At 33.7% G+C, this 21,847-nt stretch overlaps 1 protein-coding gene and 1 long non-coding RNA gene across 3 annotated transcripts in view; one reads left to right on the top strand and one right to left on the bottom strand.

The window, feature by feature from the left end:
• Positions 1–14,447, bottom strand: part of LOC107515483 — a 32,005-nt gene extending 17,558 nt beyond the window's left edge. The window contains exon 1 of the long non-coding RNA XR_001598018.2: positions 14,125–14,447. This is a non-coding gene — a long non-coding RNA (uncharacterized LOC107515483). The remainder of the gene's footprint in view (positions 1–14,124) is intronic.
• The window catches only part of PRKG1 (protein kinase cGMP-dependent 1), a 1,094,018-nt gene that overhangs the window by 649,343 nt on the left and 422,828 nt on the right, over positions 1–21,847 (top strand). The window lies entirely within an intron of this gene.

Raw genomic sequence — 21,847 nt, 5'->3', positions numbered from 1 at the left:
TAATATTCCATTATATATAGGTGCCACATTTTCTTTATCTAGTCATCTATTTTAGGACACTTTAGTTGCTTCCATGTCCTGGCCATCGTGAATAATGCTGCCGTGAACATCGATGTGCATGTAACTTTTTGGATAAATGTTTTCATATCTTTGGGGTAAATCCCCAGTAGAGGGATTTGATTGATCATATGATAGATCAATTCTTAGTTTTTTGAGGAACCTCCATACTGTTTTCTATAGTGGCTATACCAATTTACAGTCCCACCAGCAGTGTATGAGGGTTCCTATTTTCCCACATCCTTTTCAACAATTGCTATTACTTGTCTTATTGATAATAGCTATTCTAACAGGTATGAGGAGTATCTCATTGTGGTTCCTATTTGCTTTTCCCTAACAGCTAGTGAAGTTAATGTCCTTTCATATATTTGTTGGCCATTTGTATGCCTTCTTAGGAGAAGTGTCTGTTTAGGTCATCTGCCTATTTTTCAATTGAATTGTTTTTTTGTTGTTATTGAATTGTATGCATTCTTTGTACATTTTGGATATTAAGCCTTTACCAGAAGATTTGCTTGCAAATATATTTTCCCATTCAGATGTTTTTGTCTTTGCCTTATTGATGGTTTTATCACCATAACTATCACTAATGATATCTTTTGCTCTGTGCAAGCTTTATAATTTGATACAGCCCCATTTGTTTATTTTTGCTTTTACTTCCCTTGTCTTTGAGGTCAAATTCATACAATCCTCTTTAAGTCCAAGGTCCATGAATTTAGTACCTATGTTTTCTTCTATGAAATTTATTGTTTCAGGTCTTACAATCAGGTCCTTAATCCATTTTGAGTTAATTTTTGTGCATGGCGATAGACAATAATAATCTAGTTTCATTCTTTTGCAGGCGGCTCTCAAGTTTTTCCAGCACCATTTATTGAAGAGGCTTTCATTTCTCCAATGTATATTTTTGGCTCTTTTGTCGAAAACTATTTGCCCATATAAACAAGGGCTTACTTCTGGACTCTCAATTCTGTTCCACTGGTCTGTGTGTATGTTTTTCTACTAATACCATGTGTTTTGATTATTATCACTTTGTAATATAAAGTCAGGCAGAGTGATACCTCTAGTCTTGTTCTTTTTTTTTCTCAGGATGGCTTTGGTGAATCAGGATCTTTTGCGCTTCCATAAAAATCTGATGATTTTTCGTTCTATTTCTTTAAAAAGTATCAATGGGATTTTGATGGGGATTGCATTAAATTCATATAATGCTTTAGGTAAGGAGTTCATTTTAACTATGTGAGTCTTCCAATCCAAGGCCACAAAATATCTTTCCATTTCTTCAGTTTTTTTAAAAATAGAATCTTAAAGTTTTCATTATATAGATCCTTCACATGTTTTATTAGGTTTATTCCTAGGCATTTTATTCTTTTTGTTACAATTGCAAAAGGAATTAGTTTTTCATTTCTTTTTCTGACATTTCATTATTAGAGTATAGGAATGGTATGGATTTTTGAACATTTATTATGTATTCTGAAACTTTACTGTATTTGCTTATTATTTCCAAATAATGACAGTTTAACTTCTTCATTTCCTATTGGAATGCCTTTTATTTCTCTCTTGCCAGATTGTACTCGCAAGGACCTCCAATGTTATATTGAATAACAGTGGTGATAGTGTGGACAGTCTTATCTTATTCCTAATCTTAGAAGAAAGGTTTTTAGTTTTTCACCATTAAGTATAATGTTGGCTAAGAGTTTGTCATATATGGCCTTTATTATGTTGAGGTACTTTCCTTCTGTACTTATTTTATTAAGTGTTTTGATCATGAATGGAGGCCGTATTGTCAGAGGCTTTTTCTGCATCTATTGATGCTTATTGCTGTTCAGTCTACTTGAATGAGCTTTGTAGAAAATGTATTTTGATAGCTATTCTGTGAACCCAAGGGCAGAACTGATGATGTAAAAAAAAAAAAAAATGTATTTCAGAACAAAGAGAAGGCATTATGATTCTTTCAAAAAGAATTATTGTTTATTTATTTACCAGCTTTAGTGTTAAGTTATGGAAAGTGGAATGACTATTATTGTTTTTTAAAAAAACATTTATTATTTTTTTTAGTGGAGTTGATTTGTTACTATGTACATCTCTAAACATTTATTAAAAAAAAAAAAAGAAAGCTCAGTTTTCTTAGCATAGAAAACATTTTCCTTGGGAGAGCTAATTATAATGTTCAAACATGTTTAATACTAAGATATTATGGCTCCATCTTTAAAGAGGTAAACTAGATATAACATTTGCATAGGACTTAATAATATTCAATTGTAAATTGTGTTTTAACAAGGGATTTTTATATAGAGAATTCTCAAGGGAATTTTCCCCAAGTTAATAATTTCTAGCTAATACTCTTGATTCTCAGGGATTCAGATCCACTCACTGTCCATGTGGTAGATGAGTATATCTCAAAAGATGATAATTAAGGAGGCATTACTTAATGTGAATCCCCTAGCTTCCCATAATATCTTGCAGGGTTAAAAGTCACTTACAAGGTTGGAGATTATTATAGAGCTCTATGAATTCCTGCTAGGTAGCATGTTTCTCATTTGTATAACACAAATGAGGAAAGTATTATTCCCCAGATGTAGGTGTTTGGGCCCAAAATAAAGCTCTTCTTGACCATGTATACTTGAGAAATACAGACGGATTATAAAAAATTCAAACATTGATTTCTTTCAAAAGTATCATATTTAACCCAATAGCATATTTAATTTAAATTCTGCATCTGAAATATACATCTTAAATAGTACATTTAATTAAATTCTGCATCTAAAATGTGATGAATAAGATGCATAATGCCCTCATATAGCAGTGAATGGTTACTATTAAACTCAGCTGTTACAGTTGGGGTAACATTGACTTTTTTGACCTGGGGGTATTAACAGAACACTCCCATTGCTCCCTCTTCCCAACCTTTTCAGCAGAAGGAAAGTGAACTGCTTCCTGAAAGCTACCTCTTACATACAGTCTTTTTTTCACTTACCCTTTTTAATATCTGCCAGCAAGGACTGCTTTTCTGAGTCCTTCATCCTTTCTTTTTACCAGTGTCATTGGTTGAAGAATCTGAACACTCACACTGGTGCCTGTAGAGGTATCTTTGTATTTCTGTCAGTTTAAAAAGTCTGTATCATGAGATAGAATGTTAGAAGTAGAGTTTAAAAGACTTGTATTCTAGTCCTAGCTCTATTATTTACTGTTTTACTTTGGGCAAATTATTTGGAATAATCACTTAATAGAACACCTTCAATCGATGCAGGACAGAGCAAATTTCCCCAAGTGACGGGAGACCTATCCCTGCACTGAGAGAAGAGGGTCTTTTGGTAGAGAATGAAGAAAGAATTTAACACACATGCTAAAGTTAGAGTCAAATGGAAAGTTTATTAGAAAAGGCGTAACACTCCACAGATCACATGGTCTCCTCTCAGAGGCAGAGTGAAAGAGACAGTGAGAGAGAACAAAGGCACTGAGAGGGACACTGAGTTTTCAGGGAATTCAGTTTATTTATCATTCTTTAGATCCTATGAATTATTGTTTAAAAGACTTTCTTAGCCCATTTCCTTTATATGGACATACAGTGAGGAAGGGGAAATGTATGTAGCATGAAAAGGTAAGGATATGTATAGTGAAGGGCCTGCTGGGAGTTCCTAGCCTTTAATCCATAGGTTCCCCATGGTTTTAGGCATATTGTAGTCTCTGAATGTGGTTTGATTAACATTTTTAATTCTCTTGCCTCCTCACTACAATAATATCATCTCCCCCAGTAATTGTAAAGTATCATTACATTATGTGTTTTTAAATGATCTAAAATTTGAAAAACAGGGAACAAATGCAAAATAAACTAAGTATGCTTCCCAGCCCTCTTGATTACTGATCCTTAAGCAAAATGTCACCTGGATATTAATATATTCTTGCTTTTTTCTTCAAAGTGACAGACCTTTCTTTATCAGTACAAAAAACAAAACAAAACAAAACAAAATAAACAGGACAAAGCCAACTCTTTTATCACATAAAACACATTTATAGGAAAATTAAAATCCTTTGTCATTACTAGGTTTAACCAAACTTTGTAGAAACTGCTCCTATTATCAATATAAGAAGTCTCTGAACTTAGAAGATGAGATTCTCACACCCTGGCTTTTCTTTAGATCAAATAGACTGCTTCCCTTTGGTGGAGAAGAATAGCCCTGAGATTACAATTAAGTTGCCAATGCTTCAAGTCTTCGAATTTCCATGAAGTAAACGGTTAATCTTGTTCTAGGAATGTTTTCTTTCACAGTCAACCTTGCACATGTTGACGCAAAACTATAAGAAAGATTTGGTATGACTTCTATTCTTTTAGTAAAATCCACAGACCCCTGGATCTAAATTTTTGTAGGGACACTAATGTGACCTTATGTGTTCCCCATAGTATTAAAAAAGTTGAGCCCTTGATTTTATTTTTTCAGTGCCAGTCTGTCCTCTAATGTGAGAATTGATGTAATAAGTCAGTTCTTACTATTGTGTGTTAGTGTGTGGGGGCAAGGGGAGGAGGGAGGGAGGGAAGGGGAGTCAGCTGGGTTCCTGAATTCCTTTTTTTCCAAATAACCTGGATTTTTAAACCTAAGTCTTCTAGAGAATGTACCTTAATATAATGAATGAATCTCTTTGAGGGATTTTTTAGGCACCATAACAGACAATGTGGGAGATCATGAAATCTTGCCTCATCAGAGCTATTTTCCCTTTATCTTACACTTTTTTCCTACATGAAACCTTTGATTCAGAGAATCTCATGGTCAACTGTGGCACCAATTGTACTAAACTTTGATGTTCATGCGAAATGCTATTTATTGTGAATAATAAATTCACAAGATACTTTTAAATTGTTCTCAACCAGATACAGTGTAATCAAAATCTTATAGGGAATTTTCAAGCCACAGATAGTTCCCCTCCCCTGCTCCAATACCACAAGATTCTTACATGTTCAGATTAGATTATAGGTAGAAATTGGTATAAGTGCATATATGCTTACTGAAACTCAGCACTGACTCCCTACCAAGAGGAGCTAGTTGAACTGAATTCCCAGGAAGATTTTTAAAAGTACATAAATTTATATATATTACATTTATATAATTATATATAAATTTATACATAATGTTAAATATTATCAGTATATTATATATATTAAACTTATATATAAATATATTTTTAAAATGTACATACACACACACACAGAGGTACACCCACACGTGTATTGAACCATTATAGCCAGGTAATACATTGTTCAATAATGATTTTAATGGTAGAAAAATATTTTCAACTTTTGACAAAAGAGATTATAGGAAGTGAAATTTAGTTGGATAAGGTTTATAGATAAAGGCCATCTAATGGTTGAAAATATAAACATAGATAATAATAGCTTTTTATGTCTCTTCTTCAATGATTGCCTGCCCACACATGATATGAATTTCAACTCAGAGACCCTGGTCGCATGGCAAATGGCTGCTTACTACCTGTGACCATAGGTTCTTAACTTCTCTAAGTCTCCGTGTTCTTACCCATAAAATCAAACTGTTGGAGAAGTTGATCTCCAAAGCTCAAACAAACTTCAGCATATGATAATATTATTAGGTGAACTTTGAATCAGTACTTCTAATTTTGTTTTGTCTCTCTCAGTTGTTTTGTTAGAGGTAAAGTTGAATTAAGAAAAACATTGAGATATCTATAGTGTCATCTTTTTTGATGGTGGTGGTGGTAATTTTGATAACTATTTCAAGGATTTTATAAGCCCTCCAGTAAAATTAGCTGTCAGAATGGGAAGATAGGATTTGGATGAAGAAGTTCAAGGACAGATTATCAAGTGCTTAATAATTAAGGAATGCTTATATTGCATTTTAGGCATAAGCCAAGAAATAGATTCGTTTTTAGGTAAATTTATTTTGCTGCTATTTTTTTAATCTTTTTTTATGCACTAAATTATTGTCCTAGCAGAAACACATCCAAAATTGAATTCAGAATTTACATAATTTCACAGCATATAATATAAAAGGTAGTTGTTGTTCATGAAATGCAGATTTGTGCTGCTTCAGGAGGGAAAAAAATCAGATTTCCAACATATATGCATGACATTCCTACAAAATGCTTCTTCAGATAAAGCTGGGGGTGAGATAGTTATTAATTTAGTTAGGAAACACCTTATATAAGATTTTTCATAAGCTAGAAGTTGTGTTGGCTATATTTATTGCTTTTATGTATTTCTGATGTTGGCCATAATTTTGGGGAAAAAATTCAGCTTTTTTACACACAGTCCTCTTTGGATATATATTTTATTTTAAAAATTGTGCTAGAATATATATATTTTTAAAAACCACACAATAACAAATACCTCTGGAATAGTAAAGCAAATGTTTTATCCATACTGCAGTATTTAAATTTTGGAGGCTATACTGATTGTCTATAAATTTAAATTTTATCTGAGATACTTTTTTTTTTTTTAAGTTTCAATTAATAGGTGCAACAATTTTTTTCTCCTGAATGTTTTACAAATCCTCATTGGATATTTCAGGAAGGCATAAAGTAGTTAAAAGATTTTTTAAAAATGGGGAAAGAAAGAGAAAAGATAATATGAGATTTAGCTTTTGAGTACAGAAATAGTTTTGGTTAACTAGATCAAATAGTAAAATACTTTTATGAGGTAAAACTATTCAACAAAGAGAAAAGTAGTAGAATATTATAAATAAAAAAAATTCTGTAACCCACACAGACTATTAATGTGTTGTACCTTGCCTTTAATTAATTGTGTAAATTTTTGATGGACATAAAAAAAGATTGACCATCTCAGGGATAAAATAAAATAGATTTGGAGAGTCCTGTCTTTAGTGATCTTTCACACACAACTCTTCATTCTGAGTGATTTATATTTTCATTAGAATAATGCTTCTCCCTGGAACCTGAAAAGAAGTTTAGGAAATACATACTGTGTGGTTGTGCAAAATGCATCTTTTTGTCCCACGTTAAACACACTGAATCCGAATCCTGCGGAATCTCCCTCAGTGATCCTTACTCACACTCAAATTTTAGAATTACTGCATTAGAAACAAGGAACTGAACCAATTATCTTTTCAAGTCTTGGCTGTCTAGCATACTTTATATATGATGACTTGGATGGCTTTTCTTAGAGAAATAAGAAAGAAAATGTAAATCTTGTGTCAGTCTTTCCAAAATAAACATGTTCGTACAACCCTTTTATCTTCTTCAAAATGCATCTTAAAAATACCATCCCTCACACTGGATGCTTACAAATGGACTAGTTTCCTGAATCAAAATAATCTGGCACAGTCAAGAGATTTTATGTGACCTCTAAGAAGTCTGAATGGCTAGTCAAAGTACTTCTATAGGGCTAAGCCTCCTAGGCTTTCCGTTTGTTAGTCTGTTTTAAGGAGCCTTTCTTCATTTTCCCCCAAGAAATCATAGTAGGAATAGCAAGAAAGTAGGAATACTATTGTGACTTAATCACTGTGGAATGGAGATACATGTTAGTGAAAAGGACATGGCACCAAAAATTACTTGGAAGAGCCTTCAGCAATATGGTACTAAAGGTTTTTAATTGGTCTAGATGTATTGTTTGGGAAACTCAGCTGTAGGTTCTCAACACTTTGTCTAATTGCCAAGCTAAGCTATACAGGACAAACAGTTACTCAGAAAATGGCTGCTTACCAGGCAATGACTGCTACCTCAATTACTTCTGCTCTTCCTTTAATCCCTTTTTTCTTGTAAGAAAAATAGGTTGGGCTTGGAAAGATTTTCAGAATTTGGTTCCTATTCTCTGGATTTTAGAGAATAAATATCAGTCAAAAGTACCAGGGTGGACAGAACATTGAGAATTTTCATGTTTTTGTCCCTGATTTAGCATTTCTAAGTTTCTCTTCACCTCTTTCTTTCTAATTTGTCATCTGATTCTTGCCATTCTCTTTTGAGTCTTTTTAAGCTATTATTCTGCAACTGGCTTTGTAATCTCAGTGTTTAAGATGACTGTGCATAGGGTCTAATGCTGTTTTAGATAACACCATCAAATAAATAAGCTATGCAAGTCTTGATTTTATATCAGAATAAAGTATGGGTGTGTAAAGCAGCAAGAAGAAGAGAAACTTATCTTACAAATCCACCCCTGGCTTTCCAAGCAGCTTCAGACATGGAATATTGGATCAATGATTCATGGCCTGCTTTTCTACCTGTTTAGCTCACAGAAATGCCTTTGATCTTCTCCAGTATCCTATATACACATGAAACTGTAATAATTACCCCACAGTTAGTTTCAAGTAACTCTCGAGAATGCTTTTCTTTTCTCAAAAACCAAATCAATTAGAAATTGCAGAATTTATTATATTGCTATGGATTTTTTTTCCATCTATTGCTACTCAGTTCTCCATAGTCATAAAAGGCCCGAATGCTGGTCTGACATTTGGTTTTTCAAGTTATCCCCAAGAATAAAGTATTAAAAAGAATTATAACATCTGATGTTGGAGGGCAGATGAGGAAATGAGTACTGTTATAAACCTGTTATTGTCTATTCATGTTGACGTAAGCTTTCTAAAAGGCAATTTGGCAAAATGTATCAAACACCTTAAAAATGTGCTTATCCTTTGATTGGCAATTTCATTGAGAAATTTTAAGGAAACAAGTGTGTAATGGTATATATACAGGAACAATCATTACAGTTTTTGTTTAAATTAGAACATTGGAAAAGAAAATAATTAGAAAATGTATCCCTTAAATTTTGGAATAAAGAAACTGAAAATTACTTATTCAGTTAATTTAAAGGAACAAATTAGATTCATTTTTGGTGAAAAAATAAAATTAAACCATATGAATGACATCATAGTTTTGAAAATACATTCATATAAACCTGAGGATATACGTGCATAGGCTACAACTCTAGTAAATTATATAAAACTTGTAGTAATGGTTATTTCCTGGTGGTGAGAATGTCTTTTTTTAAAAAAATTTTTTTCTAAGTTTTCAGATTAATGATTTTCACAGAGAATATGTATTATTCTTATTCCTTCAGTTTCAAGATCACTCCTTAAAAAATAATCATGTGATTATAGTCAACAATACTGGATTATATACACCAAAGTTGCTAAGTGACTAGATCTTAAATGTTCTCTTCACAAAAAAGAAATGATAATTATGTGACATGATAAAGGTATTAGCTAATGCTACTGTGGTAGTTATATTGCATATATAAATATGTCAAATCAACATGTGTATACCTTAGACTTACGCAGTATTACATGCCACTTATATCTCAATTAAAAGAAAACATGATTATGACTACAGAGATTCAAATAACTAGTGGAAATGTGTCAGTTAAAGCTAGCTGGCCGAGAGTCAGCCATTGAATAATAATACTTTTAAAAGCATATTTTGAAATTATATAGGCAAATGGAGATTTGGTGGCTATAATTTTATTTCCTCAGTCGTATAGAATGCTGGATAAAGAAAGTAAATGTGCAAAAGATATTTAGCTGATGACCTTTATTCTTTAGTCTAATGGTCCTCTGCTTTGGGACTCACATGGCATGTGATGATGTTAATTGGTAGATATAGAATATATCACAGTAAAAATTATGTTTTCAATGTAACAGGCTAGATGAATCAGTCTTCATTTAATATACAGCTCAGTGGTTTTTACTCAAATGAATATTCAAGTTATAAATTACAATTCAAGGTTGGCATAGAAATAATCCTCTATGACTTTAGCTTTTCTGGTCAATTGTGCATAAACAATTGTGTATCTCACTTTTAAAAATCAAAATTTGTCTTATACCAGGTAAACTGTTTCTTTAAAAAGCTCCTTTTCTTAAAAGTCTTATAAAAATCAGTATATAATTTATAATTTATAGTGTCATAGACCCATGGAACTTTGCTTAATGGGAATACTGTCTAATCAGGCTACTTAGAAGTTCTGGTTTTTATAACTGTTTGAATATGAAGCAGAGATGCTCTTGGAAAGGAAATTTGTGATTAGATTGTATTATTTTGCTTTTATATGAGAACTTTCTGTGTGCCAAGCACATGAGGATGGACTTCCTGTAAATGTGAAGGTAGGGGCTGTAGGGACCAAAAGCAGAACAAACCATACTTTCAAGCTTTTGCACGTGAGATGTGTGTGAGTGTGAGTGTGTTTAATGTGTCTCTTTCCTATAAAATTGGGCCTCTTAAATCTGTTTCAGGCCATAGTGCTCTTTGAAGATCTGGTAACACCGATGAATACACACATACTCAGCACATACACATACATATCCATATAAATCACAGAGGCCTGTATATATTGCATATGCAAACAGACACACTGATATGCAAAATGCTATATTAAATAACATATCAGAGTTTACAGATTCTTCCTGTACATTTATTATGTGTATATCATGTGCCATGAATCATCTCATTTAATTCTTGCAATAAACTTATCACCCCTTGTTCTTGTCAGGGCTCTCTAGAGAAATATAACCAATAGGATATAGATAGATATAGGTATATAAAGAGATTTATTAGAGGTAATTGGCTCACATGATTGTCGCTGAGAATTCCCACAATCTACCATGTGCGATCTGGAGACCCAATGAAGCTGATGATATAAATTCCAGTCCAAGGGCAAGAGAAGACAAATGTTCCAACTGAGTGGTCAGGCAGAGAAGTGAATTTTTTTTCTACCTTTCAGAAGTTAGGTTGGTAGGTTGTTCTATCATTAAACCGATCTCAGTCTTGAGGAAATTTGCCATGTTACAAGAATATCAGGCTAGCAAAAGCCTGACAATGAGGGGTCAATTTTGCAAAAACAGAATAGATTTTATCCACATGTGTCACAATCTAATATGCTAGTTCAGTCCTTTAAGTGTGTCTCTCAATTTTAATGACAGACATGTCAGGACATCTCATATTTCCAGGAATTTCACATCATTTCTGGAACATTATAACATAAATTTATACCAGTACAATATAAAAAAGTCTCAATGTTATTTCTTATTTGACAATGCTTCCTATGTAATTTTAACATACCAAAATAAGCCTAATCAATATTTCTCTTTGTAAGGAGAGAAAACAAACTTTTTGAGGTATTCCAGGGGTCCTTCTGGAATACCTAAAAGTTACTACTAGGTCAAGACTACTCATAATTTAAATTTTGAGAAATTTGTCCAAATATATCAAAAGGTTTGAAAATTTGACTAAAGAGGATCATAAGTCATTATAATGCAATACTTATTCATTTAACCAAAGTGATGATAAAATATTTTAAAGAAAACTACAGAAGTTTATGTAATTGTTAGCAAAACAGTTCATACTATTGAGGAGTTTTTTTCTAATTAATCAAGGACCCGATTAAGGCAACATGGCAACATGAAACAGAAAATTATTTTGATGAAACACACAATCCTGCTTTCTAGACAGAAAATGTTTTCACAGTATCAGTAGCAGACCAATATTCCTTTTTAGTAGAGAGAGAAAAACAAACTCTACTTTGCCATGTTTACTTTTGATATTTGAATTCACTTACTTCATTACATTTATTTCAGTCTTACTCAGTTTGACCACACATAAAATTTCCTTTCTCAAGGTTCCTTTCCCAGAAACTTTCTATAGCTTTTTTCTGTCCCTTTTAGTACACACTCATTCTCTCACTCATTCAGAAATAATCAGGACAAAATTAGTTCCCTTAACAAAAACACATTTTCATCTCATACCCTTCTCCCTTTTATAGCCAGAATATATCTAGTTTTATTATATACACAGTTGTTTTTCCTATTATTTTTAATTTCTGTAGCTTTAATTATATTTATTAGAATTCTTAACCTTTAAACTTTAATTTCCAGTGAAAACTAAGAAATAAGCAATTGTGAACTGTCTGTTACTAATAGTGTGGGAAAAGAACTTAAGATTTATCTTTGTCCTTCACGAGAGCTCCTTGGAGCCATAGAAGCAGTTTGTGCTTTCAAAAACACCCAGTCTTCCTTTTTTTTTTTTTTCTTAAGTCTTAGGAATTTTGGATGATAAAGACAGTTTGGCTTTGAACTGCTTCTAGAGCTGCATTTATAAAATTTGTAAGATAGAAACAATTGCTTTCAAAATTTGGGCTATAATTTAAATGACATAAATTGATCAACCTGTCTAACTATATAATCTCTAACTTGCTTCTTTCACTCTAGGTATATAGTTTTATCAGATTCTGACATTAGTTTCTAATTGGGCCCAATTTTTGATCAAAAAGTTATTAAATCCTTTCTAATATCTTATCAGGTTTCAGCTGGCACAAACAATAAATATTTCTGGCAGTATTAAGCAGTTCCATGGACCCAAATGGGCAGAAAATTTACTACCTTATAGAGTCTTTTCCTCTGATAGCCAAAAAAGAAAAAAAGAACTAACAGCCTTCATGTCCCATTTCCCCAGTGACACAGTATCCACTTCCATCATACAATCAGGTAAAAGAGATGCAATCAATGAAAGTTGACATAACTTTTTTACCATTAAAACTTGTTTAAACATTCTAGTTTCATAATCTTATCAATCCTTATGTTTCCATAGTCTTGTAATCTAATTGTAGCCTGAGTCAGGGCTTTACCTATGCTTTTTTTGGTACCACAGTTTATGAATTACTATATGAAGGAGTCCTGGAAATTAATCTTTTCTATCTCCTATTTTACACACTCTTGAGTAAAAAGGCTTTGGGTCCCAGGAAGAGGTCAAGCCAAGGGACCCTGCTATCAATCTTTAACTTGATTTAACCTAACTGTTGCCCTGAGTGATTATGGGTTCAGTTTTTTATTGCAATTGCTTCCTTCTAGTCTTTTAAATTTCTCCATACTGGGATAAATAGAGCAGACTTGTGCAGGGCCATTAATTTGCGGGAATCAACAGGGGTTCGATTTGGCCCATTCAACCTTTCATAGTGCTGTACTAAAACCTTTGTTTTAATCCCATCAATGTCTGTTTTATTTACTCTATTTTTTTTTCTAATTGCCACATTCTTCATAATAACCATTGTAATTTTAGATTATAATTTCCTTGAGGGCTGACAGCAGCTTGGTAGTACCAAACTGCTAGTTGTAAATGAAGTTTAGCCCATAATTCCCTGTGTCCATATTTTGGAGATTCTAACCTGACAGTTACCAAGCTGAGTTGTTTGGTCATAAAATTTTAGATTGTCTTTAGTAAGATTTTGCCATTATTTTTTCTTTAATTTTTCTTCTTAAGTGCAGGGCAATAGTACTTCCAATGTTCTGATTTTTTTTTTTTTTTGACAGTATCTGCAAGTGTCTAAAGGCAAATAGAAAGGGCTGTGTGTAGATTTTGATATTCATCCTAATTCCTGTCCTTCCATTTTATTAAGGGGATCTTAATGACTAGCTATTACAACAAGAGAGCTCTCTCTCTCTAAAAAAAAAAAAAAAAAAATCTTTTTAATTTACAAGTTTTTCCAATTAATAGGATTTATTTATCCTCTGGTCTTAACAGTAGGATCTATAGTGACTCAAATCAACACTACTGACATTAAGAGGCATCCTCAACAGAGAGTGAAAAGAAAAGGTGGAAGCCTTACAAGAAAGTTTACTCCCAGAGTTAGCCTAAGAAAGATGGGGGACGCTGTCTTTAAACAGGGTGTTCCAAAACACAGGGAATCACGTTCTTTTCCCCCTTGAATAGAACAAGGCTTAAGATTCCCTAAGCTTGGGTCCACAGCCTATTTGGCTGCCCACCAGCTGCCTATGCATCGTCCCGCTGGCAGAGATAATAGACCATTTCTAGGAGGAACAGGAAGACACAGAAAACTCTCTTGAGAGCTTGTCATGGCCAGAGCAAGGTGCACCTTGGCAAGTATACTCTCTTATGGTAGAAGCCAGAGAGAAAATACTCTCACTGGTCATAAGGCCAAGCTCTCAGGACATATAACAGGATGAAAGGAGAGAAAACAGACAGAGACAGAAAAATACAAAACCCTTGAGTACTCATAACATACCAAGTAACCAAGAATCACTAGCACAAGAAACTAGTTTTACCAATATTTTCTCCTGTTAATCTAAATTTAGGAGAGAAAAAGATTCTCACCACTTTTGCTTCCACTGGCTCCTGCCGACAGAGAGCTGGGGTGTGCTGACGTGGTAAGAATCTTTATCTTCTGCTGACTTGTGTCAGATGTCCCAGGATCTCCTCACCTGCAGCCGCCTCGTGGGAAGCATGGGGTTCCAGCCTGTGGGTTCCTCCTGCTCACAGCACCAACAGGAAAGGAGGGACAAACTTTCCTCTACCCTCAAGTTTCTTCTGGATGGTCTAATAATCAAATAGACATAAGACAGATTAACAAGAGAAAATAACCAAATTTAATACCTACGTATGTGGGGGAAACCCCTCACGAGAGAGAATCAGAGACCTCTATGTGCACATGCGGTTCAGAAACAGAAAGGGAACTTGGGTAAAGAAGACATTCATTGTTAGAAGGTAATAAGTTACCTTGGGGGCTTCAAAGGTCATTGTGGGATGAAAAGAGCAGGTTGCCTTTAGCTCAAAACTATCTGTGCACCACTTGGAGTGACTTATTTTGAACACTGACAGTGAAAAGCAAAGAAAGTACAGCTTTCTTACTGTTAATCAAGTAGATTACTTTGTTAAGTAGCAGAGAAACCAATATTTTGTTCCACTGTTAATATGTGTAAGGTCGTTTACTTAGATTATCTCAGTTTCCAAAAACCTTGTTTAGAGAAGTGGAATCTCTGATTTTCAGTCGAGTTAATAGGTAGCTCATTTAGCTTAATTTACTTTCCCGAGGTCACATGACCAGTTAGTGGACAAACCATGATTTAAACTCCATCTTCTCTGGCTTCATGACCCATGTTTTTTGTTTTCTTTTTTTATACTTTTATATCACTTTGCCTAACAAGACATATATTGTCTTTAGTTTATTCTTCTTGGAGTATCTCTTAGAAATAAGTTAAACATGCAAAATTAAGTGGAAAAATTTTCATTTTTTTCTTATATTCCTATAGTCTCATTCAACATTGTAATATGTTTCTGTGAGCAATCAAATTTGTAATCTAACCTTACCATTTTTTTCTAGTAATTTAAATTCAAAGGCCAAAATAACAGGTTTTAAAATTCTCACTGAATCCAAGCTGAAGTTTTAAAAGTATAATAGATTATTTTAAGTATGATATGCTTACTCTTCACATGTTCATAATTATTTATTGTTTTTGAAAGTAGATGGATGTTTGTCATATGAGAGAATTTCAAGTAAGTCGATGGTAATTGCTCAATACTCGAATTTTAAAATGTTATTCATTTATATTTTAAAGAGTTTTTAAAAGAAATTTCAGTTAGTACAAAAACTACCTTAGCGGTGTAAAACTTTCCCAAGGCTTTTCTACAGAAATGTTTTCATGAAGAAAAAGATCAGTTTAAAATATTATACAAAACAGTGATGATATACATATTTCATGATGTACCTAAGAAGCTCATAAAATGAGCATGCAGATGGGAACATACAAATCTAAGATAAACTCTTTTAAAACATTGATGTTTGGTTGATTTTTAGAATGATATTATAGTGACTAAACTTTAAATTTATTTAATATCCTATTTTGTTAAGGTCTTAAAATACTCACTTTATTCTTTTTGCCTTTTCTCCCAAAAGATACTCTAGTATGATATATTGCTTTTTATAACTAAAAAACATCTCAGAAGACTTTTTTTTTTTTCAGTTAAACAACTGTTTAGAACTCTATTACTTTTTTATCAAGAAGAATTGTCTATTATAGAGCTGCTCCCAGGGGACGTTATTAGCCCCTATGACCTGTGGCAACACAATTTAAAATCATACCTTTCGTGTAAAATCTATTCTTATAATGACCAAGCTATCTTGTAGTAACTTGTTAGTTTAGTGTACAAATACCACAGTAGTCTAAAAATTCACAGTTCTCTAAAGATTGCTTGACTTCTTTCTTGGAAGTAGTTCAAGTCAAAAATAGATGCTGGCTCACCTTCATTTATGTGACTTAAGTTGATGTTTTAATTGGTGCTCAGCAAATGATAACACTCTTTCACTGTGAAAAGCCTTATTATACATGGGCATTTTGAAATTACAGGTATAGTAGCCGATGTGTCGTAAAATTGTTGCAAAAGGAAGATGATTTTGTGGATAGAAGTGCCCTATCCTTTTATATTGCTGAGGTGGCCAACTTTTTATTTATTTTTATTCATTGTTTTCTTTCTCATTTCATTCTCACCCTCTATATCCTTTATTATTTGCTCAAATTCTCTTCTTTGTTATTCCTTCCTTTGTTTTAGTTCAAACCCCAACTGTACCTAATTGTGTTACCTTCACAAGTTATTCTTTTCTCAGTTGGTTTCCACACTGAAACAAAAGGAAGTAATGAGTATCTATATAAAGAATATCTACGTAGGCGTGTTATGAATAAAAACACAAGGTGATTCCAGGAAAAATGTTTATTTACCCAGAGACTCAATCTTAGTTAATGCTCACAGACAATGATAAATATTATTTTCTAAGATATTCCTAAAAATAAAAGAAAATATGTAAAATGTTGTAGTTTTCTACTCTGTTAGGAAGAACCACAGCATATTTATCTTGTAATGATGCTTAGTTATTGTGACTGTCTAAAATTAGAGAAATTCAGAGTGCACACCCTTTTGGCTAAGATGCCTATATCACAAAATTTAACAGATAACTACAAATACAGTTTCTAGAATCAGAAAGATACTGAGATAGTAATGGGTGTCTGAGAAGCTTTTCACTACTTTAAAAAACCCAGGATAAATTAATACATCTTTAATCTTAAGTAGGAAAGCAAATTAATGATTACTTAATAATAGCCTTTGATTAAATGTGTTTAAAATCGCAGTGGTCCATAGGGTGAGGTGAGAGCAAACATGATCTTAGTCATTTGGAAACCTACGCTATAGAGGACATCTGATATTTCCTGGGGGCTCTCCACTTGACAATGTAGCAGAAAGACTATAATTGCTTTAAAAACAAATATTAGAGTCGTAAGTCAATCAATCTTGTAATTAGCTCATTTAATACTCCCAAAGGGCAAATAGAATATTTTAGTTTAAGTTAATTGATACATAATGTATATGACTTTATTCTAGGCTGACAAAATAATAGTTTAATTTGTACTGTAATAAGATAGTGATGAGAATATTTTTTTTGGTGCCTATAATTTGCCAGGTACTATTAGGTAATTTACATATATAATCTTTCATCCTCACAATGGCAAGGTAAGAATTATTACACCCATTTCAAAGAGGTAACACTCAACTTTTAGATGGGTTACGTAAAGTAACACGCCTAAAAAGTATTAGAAATACTCTTCACCCTCCATTCCAGAAAGCACCCTCTCCTATCCACAAAACAGGATTCTCATCTTCTGTGATTCTTTCATTAAATTGACCTATTTTTTTATATACTATTTTTACAAAAGTTTTGGACTCTCAGCAATATTGAGAGAAAGGTACAGAAATTTTCCATATACCTTCTCTCCCTATATGTGCATAATGTCCTCCACCCTCAAAGTCTTGAGCGAGGGTGGTACATTTATTACACTTGATGAGCTGAGACTGACACGTCGTTATCACCCCAAAGTCCATAGTGTACATTAGAGTTCACTCTTAGTGTTATACATTCTACGGGTTGTGACAAATGTATAATGATGACATGTATCCATATTAAAGTTTCATACAGTGTCGTTTCAATGCCCTAAAAGTCCTCTGTACTCCATTTTTTATTTCTCTGGCCAACCTTGACCCTCCTTTCACTGACTTCATAGTTTGCTTTTTCTAGAATATCATATTGTATGTAGCCTTTTCCGATTGGCTTATTTTAGTAATAGGCACTTACGGCTCCTCCATGTCTTCTCATGGTTTAATAGCTCATTTCTTTTAAGCACTGAATAATATTGCATTGTCTGAATGTACCACAGTTTATCCATTAACCTGTTGAAAGACATCTTGGTTGCTTCCAGTGACTACTGATTTTAACTGTCTGATCACTTATGCCTTTTCCTAAAGTACATGATGTGCCTTTACAGCCAGGCCTGTGTTTTACCCTCTTGGTATTCCCAGAGCTTGTCATGATAGTCTGCTCATGGTAAAGGCTCAGTAGATATGAACTAGAATATCCCAGGGTTTGCCAGTCTGTGAGGATATAGGAGTGAACACCAGGCACAAAACCCCACATTTTGGTGGAGTTTCCCACAGTAGATCTTTCTAGGAGTCTCTGATGTCTCTGTGTGTGCTGGAGCAGTTGTTTTGTGATGCTCTGACCTCTTGCTCAATACTGAGTGCCTCCAAGTCAAGTGAGTATAGTCCTTCCACTGCTTCTGATGCCGCTGAACACCAGCAGAGGCTGTATTTCTGTTCTGGGTGCTGTATTTTGGGTACTTCTAAGGCTGCAGAATCCACAAGATGATGTTTTAATGTCTTACTTTGTTTTTCCCAGACTATTGTAACTTTCTGTTTGGTAAAAGGAAAATTAATTTTCAAAGAAAAAAAGGAGAAAAAGTATAAATTGTGCTTAATTTTTAATTTCATCAAAAATGTGTGGTTGCTTGATATGAGACTCAATTTCCATTTTTCTGAATCTTCTGTGGCTGGAGGCAGGAAAAGCATTAATTTGAACATTGCTAGAAAAATCTCATAGCTGTAAGACTTGATGTGATATTTATCTGTGGAATTTTTTTTTTTTTTTTTTCTTGCTCTGGGAGGTATCAGAATAAGCAAGATATCTATTCCTTATCCTTGGGATGGTGCTGACCCTAATAAAGTTAATCAAATGTAGTTACTTTAGAGGGGAATGTCTTTATATTAAGTGAAATAATGTCAACAGCTGTTCTATTTGGAATAGGCTGGGAGTCTTTACAGAGTTCCTGTTTTTTTGAAATGTATTATGAAGAGATTGTTGGTATTCTCTTTGCATTGTGAAAGAGGTGCTTGGGTTCCCTTAGAATGAAGGTGAATAACAGAGGTTACAGGGCTTTAAGCAGAGGCTAAGATGGTCAGTTATCCATATTTTAACCAGGCAGGGCAATATCTGCCCTATATTCCTACAAAAGAACCACCTATTAAGTGACATATTTCTGAGTTCACTTGCTCATTCATTAGGCATGTACTATGTACCCTTGATCCTGTTAGCTACTTAGTTACAAGACCACCTTACATGGTTTGGCATTTTAGTTGAAACTACACGGCATTCCTAATCGGGGAATAGGAATGTATTATCTTCCCCAACTTTTCTTAGGTGTCTATTTAGAGAACTCTCCCTCATGGGTCCTCCTCCTACAGTGAAAATCAGCTTATGCATTTGCACACCCAGGAGACAGGGGATACAGCCAGACTCCAAATCTCAATTTAGACTTTTCCTGGATACCTCACTACTATCAAATGCAATTGAATCAACATATGAACTTAGGTATATCTGACTCTAAAAATTGTTCTTTTCTATCATAACACAATATGTTTGAGTTAACTTTAAAATTTGTTATTGAGCCCAAATCATATATGTCCTTAACTATATCACATGACCTGTTGAATTCTTGAAAGATCTTCTCTGCTGTGTGAACAGAAATGACTGAAAGGAAGACCTCCCCCGCCCCACCTTCTAGTCAGCCAGACCATTTATCTGTAAAGTCTCCTGGCTAAGGACCACAGCTGTTGACTGCAGGGTTTGTTGCAGTTTGCAGTTGCCACCTGGCTTTGCATTCTGAGTGCTGTTGTTCATAAAGAACCAATGGGGACTATTCCTCATCAGGGTTTGCCTGCCACTACCATTTCCTGGTTATTGGTTTTGAGGTTTTGCTACTTTATATTATGTTGTCCAATGTCTACAAGCTGAGTTGTCTGGGGGAAAAAATCTACTTAGATTTTAAAACTTTTTTCCACTCAAGATCCTCACTGGCAGAAGAGAGTATTGGAACTTCAGTGAGCCTGGTCTTGTTACCTCCTCTGTTTGAAGACCTAACAGACTTAGTTCAAATGGCCCATTTTGAGTTTGGTTTACTCTGCTCTTTCAGGTACAGAGGCAGAAAAATGTAATTAGTGCTTAGAGTCTACAAACTAGATAGGCTTTTCCTGTTATCATACTCTGCTGTTACGAGTAGGTTTTACATGAGCAGTGATTTGTACCCTGTCTGACCTTTGGTCTAAACAGAGTTTTAACTGAGCCACGGACTGCATCAAAGTGGGAGCTGAACTCAGAGTGTACAATTTTCCCCTTTTCTCGGGGCCAGCTTTCTTTATAAACCCCCATGTCGAAATTGCTTAGGGCTAAAGTTTTATCTCACTCTAGAATGAAAAGAACAGTCAACAAACGAGTATGATTGGGCGCTGGTTCCAAGTGAGGCTCTGGGCAAGTCTCATATTCTTGTCCTCAGTTTCTCATTAACAAAGTGGGATGGGGGTTACATGTGTGGCCTACCTTTAGAGATGTTCTGAGATGACAAGATAAATGTGTAAGGGAGGCCTGTGCAAAATGCAAGGCACATGCAGTGTCTTCCCTTAGTGGTGGTTAGGAGCATTTTAATTACCTTGTGCCTATATTGTACACAGTAAATTTCCATATGCTTTTGCATTCATTTTCTCACGTAATTGAGAGAAATACAGCAGATATTATGATTCCCATTCTACAGAAGAGAGGGAAAAAAGCTGTAAGAGTTTAAAATGTATATCATAGTTAAAGAATCTTTTCAATATGTATATTAGGTATTTCATGGTATACATTTATCATTCCAAAATTATCTTTGAACATATTTGATTTTATGTATTTGTAATAGGCAGAGCTTTTATGCTAATAAGTTGTGCTGATATATTTAAAATATATTATAGCTGTCTTTCAGTGCAGTCCTTTATTTCTGAAAAGTTATTTGTGAGTCAATTCTGTGCCTTCATTTTCAATTTATTTATTTAAAAAACAATGGAGCCACATACCCACCCTAGGGATTTCCCAGATGATTCTTCAAGTCCCCTTTGCTACAGCTGAGAGAAGACTTTATTTTACCATTTCATGTTGAATAAAAAATGTAAAATGCATTCTTGCTTTTATAAATTTTGTAGAGGCAATCTGCTTATGTCCAGTTTGTGGACGAGGGTAGAAAAAGATATGTATAATATACATATTTGAAATGACCCTTATAGGAGTATATATTTAATACATATATTTAAAGTATTAAATCAATATTTTTATGCACACATTTTTGAAAACATTATATAGCCAATAAACTTAAGATACCAAATAACTTATAAAGTCATAAGCAGCTTTTAATTATTTGGTTGGGTCTAGTTTGCGTTATGTCACAAGTTTTTCAAATTAATCCATTATTGGCTTAATTTGGTAGACTGGCTTTTACTTCTCTAGATCATTTTTATGATAGACATTGTGCTGGATAAAGGTTGTATGATAAATTAACTGATGGAGAGAAAATTTTCTTCTAATAAATCTGGGGAGATCATTAAGTTTATCTTTGGTTAGTTATTTACAGGAAGTATTGCATTTTATTTATTAAACCAAATGGGTAGCTTATCTTTTTCCCTTATTCATGTGAAAAAGGTACTATAGGATAAAACTTTGACATAGAGTAAGAACAAATGTATGGCCTTTGAAAGGATTATTTACCATCCCTAGAAGTGCAGAATTTATTTTAAGATTCTGGAATTCTCTCAAGGCATTTTAGATATCCTGAAGACATTATAAATGGCTTCTTAGGAAAGGAATGTCTTGTTAGATAGAATGGTATTCATAATAATTACTGTGTTCTATCTATAG

Source organism: Rousettus aegyptiacus, unplaced genomic scaffold (genome assembly GCF_014176215.1).
Source record: "Rousettus aegyptiacus isolate mRouAeg1 unplaced genomic scaffold, mRouAeg1.p scaffold_m13_p_6, whole genome shotgun sequence".
In the NCBI taxonomy this organism is placed as follows: domain Eukaryota; kingdom Metazoa; phylum Chordata; class Mammalia; order Chiroptera; family Pteropodidae; genus Rousettus; species Rousettus aegyptiacus.
This window is presented reverse-complemented; position numbering and strand designations above follow the sequence as displayed.